The sequence below is a fragment of the Anser brachyrhynchus genome (genome assembly GCF_964034855.1).
Source record: "Anser brachyrhynchus genome assembly, chromosome: 14".
In the NCBI taxonomy this organism is placed as follows: Eukaryota; Metazoa; Chordata; class Aves; order Anseriformes; family Anatidae; genus Anser; species Anser brachyrhynchus.
The window spans coordinates 12,996,704-13,019,629 of NC_137709.1; the positions used below are offsets into that span (position 1 = coordinate 12,996,704).

The 22,926-nt window shown below is 50.2% G+C and overlaps 1 long non-coding RNA gene across 2 annotated transcripts; it reads right to left on the bottom strand.

Moving 5' to 3' along the window:
• Nucleotides 1-6,293: 6,293 nt before the first annotated feature.
• Nucleotides 6,294-20,843, bottom strand: LOC308177511. 2 transcript variants are annotated; one of them, XR_013939181.1, is made up of 3 exons: nucleotides 20,620-20,832; nucleotides 16,231-16,445; nucleotides 6,294-10,222 (listed from the first exon to the last, which is right to left on the bottom strand). It is a non-coding gene; the product is annotated as an uncharacterized lncRNA (long non-coding RNA). The 2 variants fall into 2 exon arrangements; XR_013939180.1 differs by lacking the exon at nucleotides 16,231-16,445 and having other exon boundaries at nucleotides 20,620-20,843.
• Nucleotides 20,844-22,926: the final 2,083 nt, after the last annotated feature.

The following is a 22,926-nucleotide window of genomic DNA, read 5'->3' on the forward strand; positions in this document are numbered from 1 at the left end:
TATTAACGACTGCTTTCTACCCTCAAAGACTATATTAAAATTTGTTAATGGAATTGGAGATTATAAATGCCCCACTGCAAGGCCCACTTGTGCTGTTCTGCACCACCCCCTTTAGAATTTAGAGCAATCCTATTAACTCTTCTTTATGTTTTGTATAGGTCATTTTGATTGCAGTTTTTTGTGTACTTCCCTTATGAGATAGCGTTCCCCAAATCTAAGCATTTGAAAGAATATAATTTTACAAAAGATCACATATTTCAGATTCATTATCCTTCAATAGTGAGCTTAAAATTTAATTTCTTTGACTTATTGCAAATTTTTGAGTCTACCATGGGAAAGAAATGAATTCCACGGGCAGCGTCAGACCGTGTGACAGAAATGACAGAGTCCACCTCGAGCACTGTTGCAGGAAGAAGAGGAAGAGGAGGGAGGAGGATGCAGGGGTGCTTGTCACCCGTGGGAGCTGCAGGGGCAGGACGGCCCGGCCATCCCCTGCACGCCTGGAAGCTCAAAGCCCTTGGCACAGTGCATGGCACCTTTCATGTGTCCTGTTACCAGCACCTTTCACATGCCCTGTGACCCTGCAAAGGCTGCCCTGTTACCTCCCAGACCACACCTGCGAGTCAGGGCCCATACTCACTTTGCAGGGAAAGGGAGCCCCCATGCCCATTATTTATTTTATTTAGGGAGTCAGTAAAAGCATCCCCAATCACCAAATCTTCACGGATCCAATGGTCATTGCTTCACACCGACTGTTATTGTTTGTCTGAGGAAATGCGCTATTAATCATTTGCTATATAGGCTTAATTTCTCACAATTCTCCCCTCTTTATTTGCTGCTGCTATTGTTCCTTTCTCCTGCTTAAACGTTTCAGCCACCCAGTGAAAAGGCAGAAACAACATCAGCTTCTCAAGAAACCAAACAATCAATCAGTTCACCAGCTTCACAATGGGACTCAACAGGAGCAGCCGGGCAGCTGCCTGTTGTTTGAATATCACTCACCCGAAAGGGTTGGCCAGCATGCAGAAAAAGCAGTTATTCACAGGAAAAGAGGTAGGTGAAGGACACAGAGGGGGATTTCTCAGTGGAATTTTTTACATTAGAGATGTTTACACTTGAGCTACTCATCTAGTCTCCTTTCACAGCTGATGAAAAGCACAGAAATGTAGGGTGCAACTCATCTGGAGCATTTGAAACGTTTACCTTCGGAGGAAAGGAAGCAACCATGCTGTGAAGTGCCCACTTCTCTCCAGCCTCCCCTAAAAATAGCCTGAACAGTTGAGTTAGACCTCTAGATTCAGGCAAGATGCACTCTCCACAGGGAGCGCCACAGCTGGCAGCTGAATCCCACCGCCCCGTTCCCTCCTGCACAAACCCGGGTGCCCAGGCTTTGGGTGCTGGCTGAGAGTGCTAAGGGGCAGGGGAGAGGCTGGCCGAAGTGGCACCTGAGAGCTGCACAACCCCCCTACAGTGGGTTTCTATGATCTGTTTTTTGCTGTTCTCTGTCCAGCTTGTCTGTTTTTGGCCCATGATGCCAAACAAATCAGTGCCGCTGAATGAGCCCATCACACCTTCATTCTTCATTAAGCCCTTTGTGCCTGATGAGTGCCAGCCCACTGGCCCCCACACACCTGCTCCTCAGGTGGCTTTTCTCCATCCCCACCTCTCCACTAGCATAGCTCTCGTAATGCACAGCAGTAGCCCAGAGGCTCATTCCTCCCTTTCTTTTCTGAAATCCTTCCAAACAGTTAACAGCTTTCCAGCCCGAGGCCTCCCAACCCACCCTTATGAGGGAGAGGCTCCCATTAGTGAGGAGGCCAAAGATCACTTTGCTTAGGGGAGGGATTTCCCCACCTCTAGGTTCTGGCCTAACTCTGCTCCTGACAAAGCCAAGCGGCCCTTCCTCTTGTTGCCACCGCTCAGCCCATGTCGGGTTTCACGCAAGGTCTTTGCCACGGGGACATGTACCCCTGTGCATGCTGTAAGTGTAGAGAGCATCACTTGGACCTCCCTACCTCACTGCTACATGACCTGAAATCAATGCTCAGTGGCAGGACATACCAAGGCGGGCATTTCTCGTTCACTGTGGCCCAAGGTGGCTTCTTGCTGCTGATTCCTCCCCTGCCCTCTACATTCCCAGCCCCAAACTTCCCCAGCATTGCATCCAACCTGTTTCTGCCCTGTGACCTCATTCCCTTTGCTGAGCACTTGCTGAAAACGCAGCAGATCACCAGACTACATTAAATCGGCCCATTTATTTCATTCACAGGCTCCTACATCACCCGACCCAGGCACAGAAACAATAGCACATGGCTGTTGAATTCAAGTCGAGCTGGTATGAATTGGGAGCACGCAGTTCAGAATTTATCTTTTGCGAATATTTGTGTGTTAAAGTTACAGATTTGCTTTTTCACCATATTTGCAATAGCACTGCTCAAATATTTGTAGAGACTGAACACAGCCTAATTGAAATTCAGTTGAATTCAAATTAATATTCATGATTTTTTTTCCCTTCCACTCTTCATTCTGCTCTAACTGGAAGCAGCTTCCTGCAATGGAGGGGCAGCTGGGAGCTGAGAGAGACCTGTAAGGGGGAAAGTTTGGCAATCTGATTTGGATTTCTTGCAGCAGCCACCAGCACAGAGCAGCTGGGACTTCTCCAGGAGGGAAGGGCAGAGATTTGCGGCTCTCCAGCAGCAGAGAGGGATCTGGGGACACTGCTTATTTGTAGCTGTGCAGGAGCAGGGCTGGGCTCACTGAGACCCCAAGCCCATCAATTGCTTTCGTGATCATTGATCAGGCAACTTCTATTGAAGGTGAGCAGATATTTTTAGCAGGATGTGATGAAAGCCCACACCTCCATAAAGCAGACCCAATCCACTTCTCCCTGCCTAGCCAGGCTGCTGCTCTCTGTCTGCCACCAAGGAAATCTTGCACAGGGAGATTAGAGACGCCTGGCACACTAAAACCTTCCTCTAGTCACCCAGGAAACACAAGACATTTATTTTTTGGAAAAACATGGAAATTAAATTGGAAGCACTACATGGATGCAGCTCTGCCCAGATAAACTCACAGACTGTCAGGATGCAGATGTTCCTGCAGACTATTACTGCTCACACATTTTTCAGAGCATCCCAGGTATTCTGTAAGTGTTTTTCATCAGGTATTTACGGCCCCCAGTAAAGCACTAAGATAGAAATATTCTAAACTACACATTTAACAAGAAAAACACAGGAACAGTGAAAAACACCTAGAGGCATTGCAATGTTTTGACATATCTTGGAGTCATCTTGGATGATTTTTTTTTTTCCCAAAGACGGGCTTTTACTACCACTGATCCCACATATAGTCACAGTACTGTTTGTTTTTCTCTTGATTTTTAATATTTGCATCACTCACACTGCAGCCCCTGGGAGGAACGGAGGCAGGGGCACAGACCACCTTCAGGGTGGGCAGCAGATGTGAGGCAGGAGTCCTTGCAGAAAAGAGACTTTACAACTCCCAAACGCTGTACCCCTTCCCTGCCATAGCAAGGAGAAAAGCATAAGGCAAATTTATCACATATCTAAATACCAGCGTAGCTGAACACTGCTTTTAAAAAGTCACCGTAGTGCTCCAGCCCCAGTCACGCCTCTGTGGCTTATCACCACCACAAATCACAGCCAGGGTTTCCTAAGCTCCAGGTTTGCATTTCCATACCTTAACACATTGCTGGAGACAACCATGGTGCTGTCAGGCTAAAATACAACATTAAATCCCACAGTGGTGCAAGGGATAGCTGTGGGGCTGCCCAGGATTTATAAAATGTCTTTTTTTCAGTGCTGTGATTTTATAACAGGGTTGCATGTTTGGGTGGAGAGTTTCCACTTTGGTTGTGTCCCACAAAAGTCATTGTTCGAACTAGAGCACTGCTGGGCTGCATCAGCTGAGAGGTCCCACTCATCCAGTAAGCTCTTTCTGGCACCTCATACTCTAGGGAAATATGCTGGACTTCTAAAGTAAGTTGTTCAGAGGTGAATTATTCCCGAATAAGCATTCTTCTAAATCCCTAAATCTCCATACCCTGTCTGGATTCAGAGTTAGGATGGTGGCAGCTCCCCCATGGGGAATTGCAATCCAGGCTGGAAGGGACCTCTGGGTGTCACCTAACCGGATCCCATCCTGCCTTTCTCAGATGCTCATCTCAGGGTGGAAGGAAATGCTATATGAAGGCGCAGCAATCTACCTATTAGGAAACAAACTTGAGGAGAATTGAATCATACCTTGTGCTGTGCCATAATATATGTGCACGAAGGGTTGAATAGGCAGCCTTAAATCTGAATAATTTTTCTGCTTCAGTACATTTTCTATGTTTCCACTTTAGCTAGTTCTTCCTTCTCCTCTGGGGAAATGTCTTAAGGAGCAGCAGGCAGAAGGTGCAAGACTGAGACACCCCCTTCTGAGCTGCTGCCACCCGATCTCCACAATCCTGACCTTTCTCATGGAACTCCTGCAAGCAGAAAGGGAGCGGGGCAGGGTAAAAAGGTTGGTGAGGAGCAGTCCGGGGCCAGATGGGTGCCCCAAGCCACACAGGTAGCACCATGAGGATGGGTGGCAGCTGAAGAGATGCTTTGCAGCTCCGCGTGCTCTGGCCACTTCACCTCACGTCTCCATTACCAGCAGTTTCTGGATTTCCTGGTGTTTCTTTATAAAACACAGGCACAGCAATTGCTGCTGCCCTCCAGCCCTCTGATCCCGCACATGCTCCGACAGAGATGAATACTCTTGCAGCTCACCCAGCAGCTCAGCCACTGTATTATTAGGTTTCTTCAAAACCCCTGAATGTCCCATCTAGACCTGGTGACTTAATATTTTTTAAATTACCTATTTGCGCCAGTGCCTCTTCATTTGATACCTTAATCCTTAATAGCAACTCACCTTTATTACCAGAAAAGAGCAAGTCAAGAGCAGATTTCTCCCAACATCCCCTGAGGTGAGAACTTATGAAATGAAATCATTTCGCTTCTCAGCTGTGTCCTCATCTTCCTTAATTGTTCCTTTTAACTCCTGGGGAGCCAGCAGACCTGTCTCATTCCTTTGCAGGCTTTCCTGTTCCTGGCAGACTTGAATCATCTATTGTTTGTTTTCTTGCCTTCTAAGTCTTGCTATTTCTTGCAGGCTTCCTGTTTCCCCTCTCTCATGCTTATATTTTTCTGCCCCTGTTTACTGACCTCACGAAGGTTGGGTTTCCATTTTCTGAAGGGCCATTGTGTGGCCCAAACACCTTCCTGAACCCTGCCATTTACCTGCCTTGGCTCCTGCCATCCTCCTGAGCCTGCTGCTCAGACCTACACAGGCAGTTTGAGCCCCGTCGGTGTTGTCAGGTCTCAGAATAGCTAAACATATGCTGAAATCTCATTAATGACAATTAAAGTTGAGCATGTGGTTAAGTACCTTGCAGAAGGTAGCTATTTTGCTATGTCACTCCTTAAAGAGCATCCATGCCAAATTTCAGAATTTTAATCTCTTTACTTTTGACTCTCGGTGCTGTCGGCCGGCTTGCTCATTTTGTTGAAATCTCTCAGTCTAAAGGTTAGCATCACTGTGATAGGATTTGATCCTCTTCTTTCTCAAGGATGATGATCATAATTACATTCCTAACAAGTGAATTAAATTACAGCACGATTTCTCTAACAATGAGCACTCTCCTCGCAACGGGCTGGAAGTGGAGCTGAGCTGATCGTGCGCATGAGCCTGCTCCACGTTTCAGAATGAGTGAGTTTTCTAAATTCTATTCCATGCATTATTGGGACTTTAAAAATTATGTCTTATTCATCTATTGATGACAGTGGCCTCTTGGGTGTAAATTGAAGTAATTACGAAGGATCATGCAAATTAATCAATTATTTTCAGATTATTACATTCAAGCAGTAGTCTTGCTCTTCGATTTAGTTAAACTCTGCCTCTGAGTCAATTTTCAAACCTACAAATTAAGCTATTTATTAGCTAAGAAGATCTGGGGAAAAAAAAAAAAAGTTACACTCATGAATTGAATGGCAGAAGGGGTCATTTTAAAAAGGCTTCAGCACACCCACCGCAATATTGAAGAACTCATGGAAGTGCCAGTCCTGACCCCAGTGTGAGTGGGATGCTGGGGATCATGTAACGCCTGGCAGTGCAACCACTGAAGCTGCAATGGCTCGAGACGAGCCCCAGTGCTGCTGGGCAATGAGTGCAGAGAGGATGCTGCACAGGGGGAGCACCCACAGTTCCTGCAAGCCTTGGGTGAGAACTGGAGGAGCCAGGCCAGGGGCTTCCTTTGCTGAAAGCCCATGGAGATGGTGGCACTGGGCTGGGGACAGTGCCCCTCAAGTGTCACAGCCGCTCCCAGCCCCAGCTCCTGCCTTCCCCCCTGTGGTTTTAATCCCTGCGTTTGAAACGGTCCATCCCTAATGGATTACCACAGCTCTCCCGGACTAGCCCAATTAATGCAAATACTGATGAGAGCCACCAGGAAATAAATCGGGAATTAGGAGGCAAGCCGAGGGGCTCCTCACCCACGCCCAGCGCATGCTCCTGTCCTCCACCCACCACTCAGGCAGAGGGGTTGTAGGGTGGCTGAAGGCTTTTGAGTTTTAATTTAAGTGATTCTAAACCAGCTTTGGGTTTATAGCTAATAAGACATTAGTATGCTAATTAAATTATCCATGGAGTGGTATAAAGAGGCCTTCCTGAAGTTTAATGGCTGTGTAAAAGGTAACTCTACTTGCAATGTAATTAATTCATGGAACAATAAATGTATAATTAGATTCTTATTAATATCGGAGAGGCTTTTCCTGCATCAAGAATGTGGCGGGGGGACTGGTCATTTTTGCTTTCAACGTGGAAGAAAGGAAGCAGCAGCTCCTGGCCACAGAGCGCCTCCGTCCTCGCCAGCCTCCCAGCGTCAGGCCTTCCCCGGCCCAGCCACAGGCTGGCCTCCTGCACAAAGCTCCCAACGCCCACAGGCTTCCTCATGGCATCAAATGGGGCAAAACGACACAGAAAGCTTCATTTTGAAGTGCAGCACATGAGCAGTAGGACAGGAGGGCCTGCTTTCCAGGCCCTTGCTGGGCTCCTGTAGAAATATCTCCAGGGAAATTTGTGTATTCCAGCGAGGCCAGCATCCTGCAGAGCCTTTGCTCAGCTTCCCGCTGGCGTCCCACTGCTGAGCAGCCAAGGCTGTTTGCCCCTTGCCTCTGCACATGGACTGGCCCCTGGATGCTGCAGAGTTAGCAAATCGGTCTTTTCTTCCATTACTGAGGAACACAGGGCCCCTTGTTCTGCTCTCTCCCACCACAGTCTATCAGAGGGACGGTCGTTAGCAGTTAATTGCCTCGGTAGCTTGTTCATCACAGCTTCTTACCAGCCCCGTGACACAAAAGCTGAAAGTCACCCCCGCAGGTGGCCTCACAGCTCAGTGCCCCAGAAAGCGGAAAGCCCAAGCTCCTTCCAGCCCCACTCCTCCCTCGTGCCTCTCCGCATGCTCGGGCAGACAGCACTGGCACAGGTAATGGGCAAAGTGGTGTGTCCTTCTAGCCAGGTGACAGCACCTGATCACACGGCCAAAGCAGTGTCCAAGGCAGCACGGGGGAGGAGGACAGCAGGACATCCGCCTGTCCTTCAATTCACAGCCTGCAACCTGTTCCCCGCTCAGCAAACCCAAACAGGACACAGCACCCAGACAGGCACCCGACATGCCTGTTGTCAGTGATCGCACCAACCTCTGCAAAGTCCTGCCTGGAAAATAGTATGGACTGCAGGGGACAAAGTGCAGTCACAGGAAACAAATTTGGCTCCCATGCCGTCAGCATCCCAGCACAAGTCCAAGGCTTATCTAGGAAGGGCTTGGATAAATGCACAGCATGCTGACTGATCTCTGTGCACCAAAGAGGGGCTCTCACACCATAGGAAGGATTGGAGCAGGGGGATCTGTCCACATGTCTGCTCAACACTGCCCCAGGACCTTGCAGAAGTGCTGGTGTGGGACAAATTCTTGCCCTGATGCTCTTTGGGGTCACAATGGCAAGATCAGTTCCTAGCAGCTAGGAAAACCTTTTTTTTTTTTGTCTTAATTTTTCTGTCCCTACAGATGAGTTATCCTAGTAAGATGCAGACATATTTCTTGCTTTCAGACTTCCTCTTTTACTTATTTTTATGGACTATCCCACACAAATTCTATCCAGATGTTTTTTTGTTTAAAATCACCACTATTACACCCCCCCAGCAAATCATTCCCCCATCTCAGACCTGGGAGGGGAAGCAGCATTCATTTCCTTTCACATTTCCTTCCAATGTCTGCACACATAAAAGACTTCCCAGCTCCGGTCCAGCCCTGGCTGACGCAGTGAGCTGCAGAAATGTGCACTCAGACGTGGGGACGTGCAAGAAGAGCAGCCTGGGGACGGCAGTGGGGGAGCAACTTGCAGGCAGGATGCAGTGTGGTGGGAGAGGGGGATGCTTTCCTCCCGAAGCTGTTCCTTTGCCCCTTGAAGCCAAGGGGTGGCACCTCGGTGTTGTCTATAACCATTTTTATCAGGGCTGCCCGAATCAGCACTACATTAATTCCTGTAATTCTGGGGTTGGTCTGTTGCACTGGATTCTCACCCACCATCACTCTGAGGAGCTGGGTTTGGTAACTGCCCCCACACCTTTCTGAGGTCGCTTTCACCTGGCTGAGCCCATCTCCTCCAGAAGCACAAGAAAGCTTTCATACGGTGCCATGTCAAGTGCTGTGCTGAAATTCAGCTAGATGAAATCTACTGCATTTTCCTTCCATTAAAAAAAAAAAAAAACACCAACAGTTAGCTTCCTAAAAGGAGGCAGCAGGTTTATCTCACTTGATCTCTTTTTTTTTTTTTTTGGCAAAGCCACATTAAATTTTATTCCATTTCATATTTACCTCCATGTACCTTCCCTTCCTTTCTGTTATTGTGTCCTTTGCCCTAAACCTTACATAGTATTTTAGGCCAGCACAGGTGCAAGCAGGTTGAATTTTTCTTCCTTCTAAGCAGTGAGATATTTGTTCTTCAGTCAGGTGCCACTAATTAGATTATAGCAGATTTATTATAAATACTTCCCTCCTCACCCACACACCTGTGACCCCTTTCTCGCCATCACTGCTTCTTCACAGAGCTTCTGTGTCCTTGCACAGACTGCAAAGGGAAACCTCAAACACCCTCAGGGCTCCCAGCCCTCTGTAACTAACTTTAAAGGCAGGCTACCAGGGTCTCTTTTTCCATGTTTTGTTGTGATTTTCCTGCCTGCTGGCTTGGCTGCGTCTCCAGGTGCGATGCTGGTCCCTCTCTGCATGGCACACTCGAGATTGTCACCGTGTTTCATAGCAGACACTGTGAGCTGGACTCTGATTTGGAAGAGACTTTCTTCTTCGCTCCTGCAGGGAAATTAATTTCTCTTAAATGTGCTGATGTGCGGATAATTTGCCTGTGGACCCAGCAGATTTGCAGTCAGCAGGCCGCCCCGGTCAGTGCCAGAGAGCAGAGTGTCACGCCAGACAATGTCTAACGTCTTCTGAGTGATGGGACTTTGGTCTTGGAAAGGCACCTGGTGCCATCAATCCTGCCTGAGCTCCTTCAGAGACAGTCCGTGGGAAGCTGGGAGCTGCCAGCAGACCCTGGGAGCCCTCCTCTCCACCACCCAGGTCTGGTCCCGGAGTGCCCGGCCCCACAGCAAAGGGCTTCTTGCCCTCCAGCCTGACTCCCTGCCCGTGGCCAGCCCGCAGCAGCAGCCCATGCACAGCTCCTGCAGGACACAATATGGGCCTGAATTTCAGCTCAGAGAGGGACAGCTGTGCTGGCCCCCGTAGGATGAAGTCCCTGGGGAGATTGACTGCAAGTGACAGCTCTGCAGATATCCTCGCCAAAGCAAACCAGCATGTAGAGGTCCTCCGGAAAGAGCAGCTGACTCGGTCAGGAAGCCAGCTCAGCAAAGCCCTCGATGCTGCTGTTTTTGGAGTATGCAAAGTGCCTCTTTGCCTCTGTCTCTACAGATTTCCACTTACCCAGATGGTTTTTGTCTCTAGCATCATCACATCTTGTAGATGTTGCTTCCGACATCTCTGGAAGGTGACTCTCCTAGGCATATTGGGGTTTCCGTGTTCACAAGGAGCTACTTCGCCCAAGAAAAACTGGTAGAGCTGCAGGCCCAGCCAAGACCATCCATTCCTCCACTTGGAAACAGCAAGCTAAGAAAAGTGGAGAAACAGAAGCATGAATATAATGAGGTTACAAATTACTCCCTGATTTTCCAGCCCTTTCACCACTGCTGCTCTTGCTCAACCTGAGCCCCTCTGGGAAACTGAACATTTGCCTAAATACTAGGTCCCCAGCTTGGCAGCGTGGAGGAACACCGAGCCATGCGTCTGCTCACGTTTGCATTTGGGCTGCACTTAACTTCTGATCACAGGCATGACTTCCAGCTAGCCTGAGGAGAAGCGTTTGTTACATGATCTTCAATTAGGAGATGTTAATTGGCAGGTTACCTCCTGACTCCTGCCCTTGGGGTACCCAGACATTCACAGCCCCGGCAGGCTGCTCTGAGGGTGCAGACAAAGTCACGGGGTGAATTAGAAGGGGGTGGAAGAGACCCACCATGCCAGAGGGTCATTACTATAGAGAAGGATCTAAATAAAGACAGAGGAAGCTACAGGAATGTGGGATGGGACCATATCCCACCGTCACCAGCTGAAGGGAAAGGCGTGATGATAGAGCAGCCCTGGCCAACAGCCATCTGAAATGAGGACCAGCACAGATACCTACATAGACAGCCTTTTGTTATCCAGGTACACTTCTCTTGGTGAAGGCCTTAGAGCACACCACGGTGTATTTGGGGTTGCTTTGTGCTCCTGACCTTCAGAACTTGCCAACTTGAAGTTGGGAGATGCCCCTAAGAGAGTGACTTGGAGCAGAAAGAAGTCACAAGGATAGGTGGAAGTTATGGAGGAAGTAGCTGGAAGCCAAAGTGGATGAGATCTTCCCCCTGGGCCTGCTCGACGTCTTCTGAGGGAGGAACAAGCAGCATTCAGAGCACCGTGACTATAGCAAACCCCTGTCTCTGGGCTTCAGTGAAGCCCCCCAAAATGGTCTGGGGCTAGCAGAGTTTCCAAGGTCAGTAGCAACAGCACTAATCTCAATTGCTGGTTTTCACACTCTGGGCTTTAGATTCATGCAAATCCATGTGCTACAAGCACAGAAACCCAGGCAGCAAGTTCAGATTCAATACCAGGAAACTACAACACCATATTCAGTAGATATTTGTTAAATTTCCACCAAGTACAGAAGACTGGAAGACATCGAACAGTGTGATAATTCAGTGACAGATTGGGAACATGGCACTTTTACTGGAGAGATGTGTAATACTGATGGAGGACACCGAAACACTACAAGCCATATGTGGAAATACTCATGTTTTATTACCAAAAGGTGGGAATCCTCTATTTTTGGGCTTACTGTTAGCTATCAGTAGGATAAAAAAAAAAGGATGGTGCATAGGCAATGACAAAGGATTGTCTTTGGACAATCTTAAGAGACAAATTTGTCTCTTAAGAGCTGGGATCGACTCCATCAACAACAGGGTGTCCCTGCTTGACGTGATGAACAATGAAGGGAATTTCAAGAACAAGGTAATACAGAACCTGCCAGGGAAAGAGAGTTTTTTTTTTTCCCCCAGTAATTGGACAAAAAAAGTTTGTTCTGCTACAAGACCTCATAGCACCAGTCAAAGCAGGTGAAACTGAGTTTAATGTTCTCATTAAGGAGTTGAGATATTTTTGTTCACCTGAGAAAAATGTCTTTTCTAATAGATTTTGAGAGTCTGCATGGGGTGAAAAGTTGTGTGAATAAAGAGCCAGCTGAAAGGTTTCCCTTTCAAGCTCTGGTGTGCTCATGCCCCTCTCCAGGTCGCTTGGCACCAGGGGCGTGCAGGTAGGCAGCCCACAGAGGAGGAAGCCCCAGAGCACAGAATTGTAAAGCAGCAATGCAAACAGCAGCACGCATTTCTGGGTGGTGGCTACTTGCAGATCTACAGCACTGTCACAGAGCTGTCACAGGAAAACGCTTTGAATAGACAGGCTGCCTCTCCAGGAAAGATCAGCTTTGATCCTGTTGGGGGAATCAAGCAGCTATTGCGAAGATGCAAATTTATGAAATTACTACACCTGGCATGTTCACACGTAGGGAGTATATTAAGAAATCACAACATCTAAGAGCACTCCCAGCAGTGGGGAACCCGACCAAATTGTTACTGTGTGCTCCCTTCCTCAGAATCAGCAAGATCTGAGGGTTTTGCCAGGCTCCCAGCACGGAGAGACCACGACAACACAGAGATATTCTTTGCAGCAGGCCTCCCTAGGCCTCTCCTGTACACTCCCCCCTTCCAAGGGATTGCTGACCTCAAAAGCTGGGTTTTATTTAAATATCAAGGGGAAGGCTTTGCTTTGTAAGCAGAGAGCCCCTGAAGACAGAGCCTGACGGCAGGGATAGAAGAAAGCATTCTGCTCAGCTCTGCCCTTGCCCACCCTGTCCTCAGAGATGGGTCCTTCTGTCCTGGGCTGCTCACAGCCAACACACGGGCGTTGGGTTCCCATCCCAACCCCTGAGAGAGCCCCTTCTCCCTGCAGACCCCAGCATCTGCAGGTTTGGGGCTTCCTGGGGACCCCCACACCCGTGTGCACCCACCACAGAGGTGACCACCACCTCCCTTGGGCACAACAGGTTGTCTTCTGCCGGGTCCTCCTGGGACATCCCAACACACAGACGTGCTGGGACCCCAACAAGCTTCCCTAAAACATGGTTAGAAGATGTAACTGGGAAGCGAGCCACGGAGGGACGCTGGCACCAGTCAGAAGAGCAGCTAGGAAACAGCAGGCATGAAATGTCTGGATCCTGTGATATGTCTCGTACCTCGTGTTCTCTTCTGAAGGGAAAAATCTCTGCAGAAGGAGGAAACAGTTTTCCACTGACTACCTTAACCCAGCCAGCATATGATGTGGCTGGCTTGGAGCCTCTTTCAGATAGGGAATGAATCTGTCCAAGGGGTTTAGGGATGTCCCCCAGCATCTGAGCCACCCAAAAGCTCCACACACACCCCAAATGGGGGCAATCATAGCTGTACTGGAGCTGCTCCAAGCCTCCCCAAAAGCCAGAGCCCTTGGGGAGAGCAAGAAGCAGCAGGCAGAGGGCAAACCCCTTCCTTGCCCCTCCACAGGCATCTTCTTGGGGGCAATAGGTTGAGACCAACTGTTCCCAAGACAGATGGGTGGAGATGGGCTTCTCCAGGGAGGTGACCCCATGGCAGAGCCTCTTGGCCCTGGGTCTTGCTCCACGCAGCTCCCAGGCTGACCCAGCTGCTCCCCGGCACCCGCCCTGGCCCTGATCCCAGCCAAACCTTTTCGGAGGCAGCATCCTGCCACCAGCATGCATTAACACCTGTGCCTCCAGGAGGCATGGTGGGATTGATTAAGCTGTTGCCCTGCAGAAAGCAGTACAGACCTGTCCTAACCTGGCACCATCTCCCCAGGAATAGACTCTGCCAGTATTTTGCAAGCAGAGTGAGCATGCTGGGAAGCGCTCGCTGCTGAACCCAGGCTGATTTTATCCAACCTTGGAACAAGGTCAGCCTATGTTGCCCCTGCACAGAGCTATGAAAGGCAAATCCATGGTGTTCAGCAAATCTCTTCGTCTAACGGGCTCATTTCTTCTCAAGAATTCATTTCGGAGGGATTCAGTGGCATTGACAGAGGTGGCACTGGTAATTTCGCTGCTCATATTCAGGATGTAGCACTTCATCCTTCACCCTACAAGTGGGTTAGCCTGTGAATTGCTCTGTGCTTCAAGTTGCAGAGCCTGAATTATTTTGGCTGCGGGACACAGGCTGCTCACCAGAGCTCAGCTAGCTTTGAGATCGCATCAGGGCTCACCAGTGGCACCAGAGCTTATAACTCCAGCACCAGCTTCAAGCTACGGTGGCTGCAAATGACAAAATCCTCAGAAAGCTTCATGTGGGTGCTGGAGCTCCTGACATAAGCTCTGAAGGAAGCCGAGGCCTCTTCCAACACAGCACAGCAAATGCACAGCGTGTCCTTGTTAAAGAAGGGGGGAAAGGAGACAAAATGCTGCTGCTTGTTTTCACTGCACATCCCCACGCAGGGCCACCCGAGGTCCTGCTTGAAGCACAAGTCCCTCATACGTTGGGTCTCACAGGGCTTGGGCAGATACGTGCATCAATCATGGCGCAAATTCCTGGGGACCAACCTTGGTTGCTTCGGGCTCCAAGCTGGCCGAGACCTGTCCTCAGCTCTTCACCTGCTGGAGACCCCACCGGGCTTGGCCGGCAGGTCCCAGGGACCTCAGGGTATATAGCTGGGGTTAGCAGCACTCTTTGGAACCCCCAGACATGCTGCCCTGGGAGAACTGGGTCTCCCACAGGAACCTCTGGGCAGAAAATAGGAGACCTGTGGGGCAGAATCTCTTCTGGACCACCCATCTGTCCGATCCGTGCTTGCCACTTGTTTCTGCCATGCTCTTATTGCTGCTGATCCCTTTCTATCTACATCGGTTTACATGGGTTTGGAGTCTTGTAATCCCTCTCACCATATCTGCCCTCTGCTCTGTCCCCAGCCAGGCTGTCGTGTTTTGGAGGGGTTGGCACAGCATCCCTCTGCTCGGTGCCTGCACCCAGCTCCTGCATTGCTCTGTCACCTGCTGTCCCAGTCTGCTCGGCACAGATCATGACCTAGAGGGGCCGGTCATGAGAAGCCCCTTGGGATCCCATTTATTTCTGCAGCAAGACTTGAACTATGATTGCTGTTAACTCCAGCAGGCCAAGGATCCGTGTAACGGCAGGCTAACACGTGTGGCGCAGCCTCGGGAGGGCAGCCGCTTCCACAAGCACATTACGGCATGCTAAGCCCTCACTACCTATGCGGCTCATCCCAGGAGGGCTGCTGGAAATGGATTTCACAATTACAGGAGCAGAAGAGGGAGCTGAGGTCTCCCAAAACACTGGCTGGTGCTTCTGCTACAATGAGCTGACAGGCAGCACACCTCTCTTCCATAGCCCTTTACCCCATGTAAATAAATCCGCTCCTCCAGCCCTGCAGAAAAGTTGAGGCCCCAGCTCCACACACATCGCCCTGTCTCACCCCGACTGAGGACTCATCCACCCCTGGTGAAATGGGGCCACACCAGGGAATGTGACTGATCCCATACACCGTACCTGCAAGGTCAGAGCTGCCAAGCACCCCGGGGCCACCCCCTCCTTCGCCAAGACACACACAGGGAGTCTTCCTCTGGTCCTTTGGAAGGACAGGGTGTGAGGGTCATGTCATAGCAGTGGGGACACTGAGTCCCAGGAGGACAAGCTCAGGTGGACCAGCTCAGAGACACTTCAGGGGAGTGCTCTGCTAATGGCACGAATTCAGTGGAAATCAGAAGGCAATAGTAGATTTCCACAGGGCTGATCTAACACGTGAAAAACACAAGTCCTGAAAATAGATCAGGAGCAGGTCGGTCACTGGTCTTCACAGCCTGGGCAGCAAGAAGTTGGTGGCCTCTCCAAGTCCACATCAGGGTGACGGAGTTGGAGGCAGTGACTTTGACAGAGACCAAGTGAACAAACCCAGGGTGACCGTCATGCCATCAGATGGCTGTTTTGCTATAGGCTGTGTCCCTTGAGCCCTGGCCATGTCCCTCAGCAAGGTGCCGCTGTCACAAGGAGTGGGGTGGCCTGAGGAGCTGCACGCTGGGTCCCCACACTCCGTGCCAGGCTCCCATGCTCCCTGCCCCTTGCAGACGGGAGGCAGGAGCCTGAGGAAAGGCTGCTCCCCAACCACACCCCACCTCTTCGGGTGACTGCTGCACACAGCAGCCACAAGGATCGCCTAAAAATAGCAAAGCACATATGCGGTGAGGCATTTCCTCTTCTCCCCCTTCCTCCAGCCTCCTGCTTTGTCACCTCTGATGTCCCACTAACTCCCTCCAGCTCTTTCCTTTCCCAGCCTGCCCAGGACTGGGATGCACAAGTTTTCCCCTTGTTTTCCACCACCTTTCTCAAGGCCTCTTGGAGCCTGCACCACACACGTTACCTGAACTGTATCCTGCTTGGGATTCAGACAAGCAACAGGGCCCCTTCCTGCCCTACCAGACAATTCCTCAGGGTCTGCAACTCACAATAGCAGGGACTACAAACTCCTACCTGGTACACCGAGTGCTTTCTGCCCAAGGCTATTGCTCTCCAGGTGTTTCACTCCCATTGAATTCAGCTTTGGGGTTATTCTCCCACAAGAGAGAAACTGCATTCATCAGGGGCTGGTTTGCATTGTCGCTTCCTGCCCACAGCTCCAGTCCCTCCGGGTTCCTTTGTGTTTCACTTCTCACCGGAGCTTGCATCTCCTTCCAGCTAGGAGTTATCTGCAAATGCAATTAGTGTGCTGCTGGCTCCCCTCCTTCACATCACTTCTGCTCCACCTGTCGAATTTACCATCTCCCCCCTCCCCAGGACTCCTGACTCTCAGGAGACATCAGCCCTGTTGAGGGCTGCACCAGAGATGAGGAGGTCAGCCCAGAAACCAAGCCAAGACAATGATTTATTTCCAGTCTTCCTATTTTGGGCAGCTCCCTTTCTGAAAGCCATGCCTGCGGGTTGCCAGGCTGCAGACCGCCTGCCACTCGCCACTGGAGCGCGGCTGCTCAGCACCCACCTCCCCACTCCCCAGAACCCTCGCCTCAGCCCCTCCTCACCATCCCAGCTGAGATTTGCCCTCAGTTCCAAGCATTAATTTGAGATGGGGCAGGGGGCAGCAAGTTACTAGAAGTGGGAAAAGCGAGCAGGCAGCCAAGAGTTAAAATCCTACATTCCCAACAGGGCCCCTAGCATAGCGCGTGATAAGCAAGGCTGGAGCCTGGAAGAGTTTGTACCAGGATTTTCGGAGCAGCTATTATTTCCAAAAATACAAAGTCATTCCTTTGAAGAAGAAGGAAAAAAAAAAAAGAAAAAGAAACAACCCGAGCGCTCTAATCTCCCTGCTGCAGAGTTTCACCTTCTGCTTTCTCAGTCCTTCTCCCAGCGCGCTGCCAGCACCGAGGAAGCCGGCAGGAGGGGGTGCGTGGTGCTGGCCCGCCCAGAGGGACATCACAGCAAGGGCTGGCTCCCTGTCCCAGCACCACAAAGCCCTCGACAGGAAAAGCCTCTCAAAGACGTGGTGCACAACGCACCCAAAAGCGGCACCTTTTGTGCTGAGCCACCCTTCGATTCCCACGCTCTGGCCAGCTTCAGGGAGCTCTGCAAAGAGGATTCAAGCCATGTGCAAGCCCTTTGCACCAGCTCAGCCTCCCACGCAGCTCCTCTCTCAGCCTTTTATTTTTTAACACTTGGAGTTGATAAGGAGGGGCGAGGACTGACTCAGCACAGCCTGCGCGCACCCCCGTGCTGCAGCATCCCCGAGCGATGCAGGGCTGGGACCGCGGCTCCCCCGGGGCTGGTCCCCGCAGCCGGCGGAGGAGAGAGGTTGGGGTGCCCCCAGCTCCAGTCCCAGCTTTGTCTCGGTGGTTACCCGGCCGTGGGCAGCCCCAAGCCCTTTCTCATAAGGACATCTAGTGGCACCACGACGGACAGCACGCTCCGCTCGGCTGCGGCTTGGGCACTCAGCCCCCTCTTCGCCCAGGAGCCCCCAACCTCTCCCATCAGCTCTCACTGCCCGCCCCGCATAGTTTGGGATAGGGGCACGGCTGGGGTGGGCAGAAAGCAGGATCCCACCACTGGTGCCGCACGAGCCCCGGGGGACATGGCTGGTCGCTGAGACGGGGACATCTCCAGGAGCAAAGTGTTCCCAGCGGGAGCCTGAGCTCCTGCAAGAAGGTGCACAGCCACAAGACAGAGCTTAGGAGGCTCCTGTCCCCTTGCAGAGATGCATGCACAAAAGCTGGAGATCCTTTGAGGGAAAAAAGTACAACCCATACAGCAGAAAGCATGGTGGGATGGTGTGGGGACAGTGACAAAGCAGAGGCAGCACATACCAGGGCAGCACAGGAGACTTCACCATGCCACAGGCCAGTCCAACCCTCTTCTGCATCCAACTCCTCTGCCACCAGAGAGCTGGAGGAAGAATGAGGGGAGAGGTGGGAAAGCCCTTATCCTGCACTCCCTAGGGAAAAGTAGCACAGCCCTACCTGGACAAGCACCTGGGCCATGGCTTTCAGCAGCAATGGCCTTGGATGCGCCAGCATTAGGTGTGCAGGGAGCTGGGACCAGAGAGGTGACTGAGCAAAGCCCTGTTACCCCAAGCAGAGCTCATCCTCTAGATGGAATTGTAGTTTTTCCAGAAACACTCCACTGCAGAACATGTCCCAGTGGGCATAGGTGTTTATGGGAAGGCAGGACCCACCTGCAGCCAGCCCCATGCAGTTAGGGAAAACATGTCCAGCTGTGGAAGGAGCACTGCTGTGCCCCAGGCACACATCTAACTCCATACAGCTATTTCCTAAGCAATCCTCTTCAGAGCATAATGACCATGGATAGCTTGGACTTGAAGAGCATTTCCATTACAGAAAGGGCATATCATCCTCTGCCTTTATTCAAATGAAAACAGTAATGAAATCACTACTGCCTAATACAGATGCACTTGGTTAGACATGTACTTGCTTTTTGTTTTGTTTTTTTGCTTTTCTGTTTCATGGTCAACATTTATGCATTGCTGTCAGAAAAATTGCTTTAATTTTCCATTCTGTTTCAAAACCCTTTGCTAAAAACAAAAAGTATTATCCACTGAAGAACTGTGAATTGACTCCATCTAATATCTTAGGAGCAGAGCTAACACCAAATGGCATTCACTTACATTTTTAATGTACCGATGAAGTCATAGAAATCACTAACTTAGAGGCTGGCTCATCAAATTTTTCTTGCTAAAGCATATCCCGTATCTGCTACTCTGACTCTTTCTCCTCTAGAGAACCTAGCTGTCGCTTCTTTAATGGCTTTCATTGGCTAGTATGAACATTTTAAGGTTTAGCATGAGTGATGTGGATGAATGAATTTCTAGACTTCATTTGGCTTTTCATCTATAGTGTCAGAATGAGTCTGATCTGCTGGTGTTTGTTTTCCTCCTTTCACCGTCTCCTAACACTCAGATCTTACATATGTGTGTTTGATTTTAATGAGGTTACAGCCTACATGCAGCCTCCCGGACCAACGCTGCTGCCCTTCCCTAAGGACAACCTCTGTCAGGCTGCTACGACGTGCTAGAAGCAGCAGCAACCACCCCAGAACACAATTTCTAGAGATTTCTTGGTTGCATCCCCCAACACACCCCTCTACATACTCAGCAGTCATTCAGCACAGGTTTAAATCTGTTACACTAAATCTCTACTGCAGGCTCTGTAAATTATTCTGTACAACAGTGTGATCCCCTCCCCGGACAGCACTACAGTAAAACATTTGCTTGGCTAAATTGTTTGGGCAACCCTTGCTCTTGAGGAAATTTGTTGTTGTGCCTTGGGGGATGACTCACTGGAGGAAGGAGCTGTCTGAGAGCCCCTTGCTCCAGGAGGCAGCTGAGGATTTGCTCTGAGCAGAGCCTCTGGGGCTGGTGGGTGGACGAACAATTCAGCTCAGGAGCTCTCATTCAACAAAATAATGAATTTGTCTCCAAACAGCTCTTCGTTTCACTCAAAATATTTCAATTTTCAACACTAAAATACAAGAAAAATGTTTGGATGAAAAGCTGCCACACACCAGCAACACCCATCTCCAGCTATAACCGGCTCCTGCACGAGCTACCTCACATGCTGCCCACCTGCTGGCCTGGCAGGCGATGGCCCCCAGAGTCTGGCCATGCCAGTAAGTCCAGAGAAATGTTACGGACAAGAGTCAGGGCGCCAGATTCACTCCAAGTTCCTTGTCTTTTCTCCCTGCCCTGAAATGCTCTGGTTTAGTGAGGTGTGGGGACAAGCAGCCATTTGGTGCTTGGTGGAGGAACACATCTCTGAACCCTCCAAGACCCTCGGCATGCTGTTGACACACACAGTTTTGAGAGCCCAGGTATATCACCTTGGGGTGATGCCTAAGTATTTCTAATCAGCGATTTGGGTCACTAGGGATGCATGACATGGGCATTCTGCTTGCATTGGCAAGATCTTTTCTAGGCATCCCAAAAGCTCTTCTCATTTCTGCTGGTGCATTCACCACACGTGTCATGAGATTACTGCCATGAGCACAGACATCCTCACTTTTACAGCCAGCAGGCTTCTCCTTCTGATGGAGATTTCGATCTCTGGACATGTTATTCAGTGATACCAGCCATTACAGTGGGCTTTGCAGTCTAGCAGGAAGCACTGCACCCTGCATGTTCAGCACCTCACAGCACATGTTGAACACCACCAACCGTAAGAGATTCACTTCCAACCACAAGAGGAATAGCGCTGCTGTGTGCAGGCATACCTGCAAAACTACACGACCTGCTCTCAGAAAATGTGCTTTCCTACTCAGTCTTGCTTACCAGGGTGTACCTACTCTCAGGGAGCAGCAAGGAACATCTTGGGAAGGGGGAACAGGATCTGAGGGTGACCCCAGCAGGAGCAACATCCTCACCAGCAGGAGCAGTCCCACAGCACTTGGACACAGCAAGCAGAGCCAGGTTCTGGTAACAGGGTCCACCAGCTGTCCCAGTCATAGCCAAAAATGAACTAAGTCCAGGGTCCAGTCAGGAGCAGCAGGAGCCAGGAAGGACTGAGGTCCAGCAAAGGTCCAAGGCCCCTCCAGGAAGCAGGGCCAGAAGACCTGTAGATGGGCTCACCACCGACACAGCTCAGGAAAGGAAGAAAGAGCTGAGGCTGGTCTTAAATAGGTGGGGGTGTGGGCCCAGGTGAGGCTGGTTGGGGCCATTGAGGTCTGTCAGGGGTCTGCCACCTGCCATAACTAATGGTTCCTTGTGACTTCTTTGCCAATGCAATTGGAGCTCTTCTGAGATTATTTTTTTCTTAAGAGCTTTCTTCCAATGATGAACTTCTGGAGCAATTTCAGGTTGAAGACGCACCTTTAGCAGCTCGAGACAGTAACATGCTGAGTCCAGCGACAGTCAGAGGAGAAGTCCAACAACCTTGATGCCAAAACCACCAGTATCTCAAACCAGGACACGTACTCTGGCAACTCAAGGAAAGTACTGGTAAAAGTCTGTGAGATGCACACCCAGCTGCAAGCGGAAACCCACGAGCACCCCTGAGTGTCACCAGGGAAGGAAGCCCCCATCCTCTGGTGCAGGGCTGCCAGGATGGGAAGGACATGTGCCCCGAGCTCCAGGCACATCCCTACCATGAGGCCAGGCAACTGGTCCGGTCCTGAGCAAGCAGAGCAGTGCACATAGACACAGTGGAAGGTATTTCCCTCTCTTCTACATGGATGAGTGCTGTTGAGCCTATATCTTGTGTATAGATGAGAGCAAAGCTCCTCGACGATCATCTAAAGAAGGATTCAGTACATCCCTAGGTGAGCAGTTTCCGAAGTTAATTACCTTCCCTGTTAAATATTTGTGTCTTAATTCCAATTTGATTTTTTTCTGACTTCAGCTCCACCTGTCAGCCACTGAGTCTTGCCTTTGTCTGCTGGATGAAAGGACTCTCTGCTATCAGAAATCTCCTCCCTGTAAGTACTTAGACACCACGATCAAGTCACCTCTCAACTTGTTCTCTGATGAGCTAAATAGGTTGAACTCCTTAAGCCTATCATCACACAGCAGGTTTTTCAGACCTTTTTTCATTCTTGCAGCTCTTCTCTGAGCTCTCTCTAATTTTTTTTAATCCACAGTGAAAGTGTGGATGCCACAATTTGATGCAGTATTCAGTAATGCTCTCCCTACATTTTAGATCCCTTTTCCATCCTAAGAGCCCCTCAAAATACATAACTGTCACATGCATCCACATTAATTATAAATTGGACTTGTGTCCTGCTGATCTGGCTTCCTAGGCCCCCTACTGCACCACTGGTTTTGCTGAAACACTCCCCAAATCCCCCCACACAGAGGATATTTTTGCTGCGAGGACTGCAGCACCGTGCTTTGTGTTCCTAAAAGGCACACGGTTGGTTTTCACCCCACCTACCAAACCAGCTCAAAACTTAATTTATTTGTTGGGCCACTGATTTGCTGCCACTGTTATCGTTTCACATTTGGATGTAGATATAACCTGTGGATTAAAAACTCTCCCACTGCACTGAGTTAGTCCTTGGCCTCCATGTGTATCCTCCCCAGCCCTGGTAAGTCCTTGGCTTGTACACGGAAATGTAAAGCCACTTGAAACCACAGCCGGCACCACCAGGGGCTTGCCAGGTGATGACGGAGATCCCCTTTACTGGGAAATGCAGCAGTTAAATCACTTCTCCCAGCACTGCTATTCACACCCAGTTAAATGAGAGGACATGGCTATCGCTGCTCCTGTGGCCCATTATGAGATCATGCAACCTCACACTTCAGCCCTAAACAGTGTCAAAAAAAAAAAAAAAAAAAAGGGAAAACAGGCAGTTTTTAAGACTTTTCCAGCTGCTTTCTTTCTCCTCAGCTCCCCTCCTGGCACAGCACTATCTAGGACACACAACCAGTGCATGAAATCACTCCTTCCGTCTCCCTTCCAAGGCCACCGTTACTGGGCCAAATCAACGTGGAGGAGATGACAGCTTTGCTGAAGGTAATTAGCGGGGCTGCCTTTGGTCCCGTCGTGCCACGTACTTGCACGCTCCGGCTCCAGGTGTCCCGGGGGACCAGGAGCGAGCAGTGGCTGTGGCAGGTCCGCCTGGGCTGGGGCGCCCGAGGACGAGCCGGGCTGGGAGGATGCACGACTAAAGAATTAACAGGAATACGTCATTAGATGGATTCCCAACAGGGATGGCAGAAAGTGTGCTCAGTTT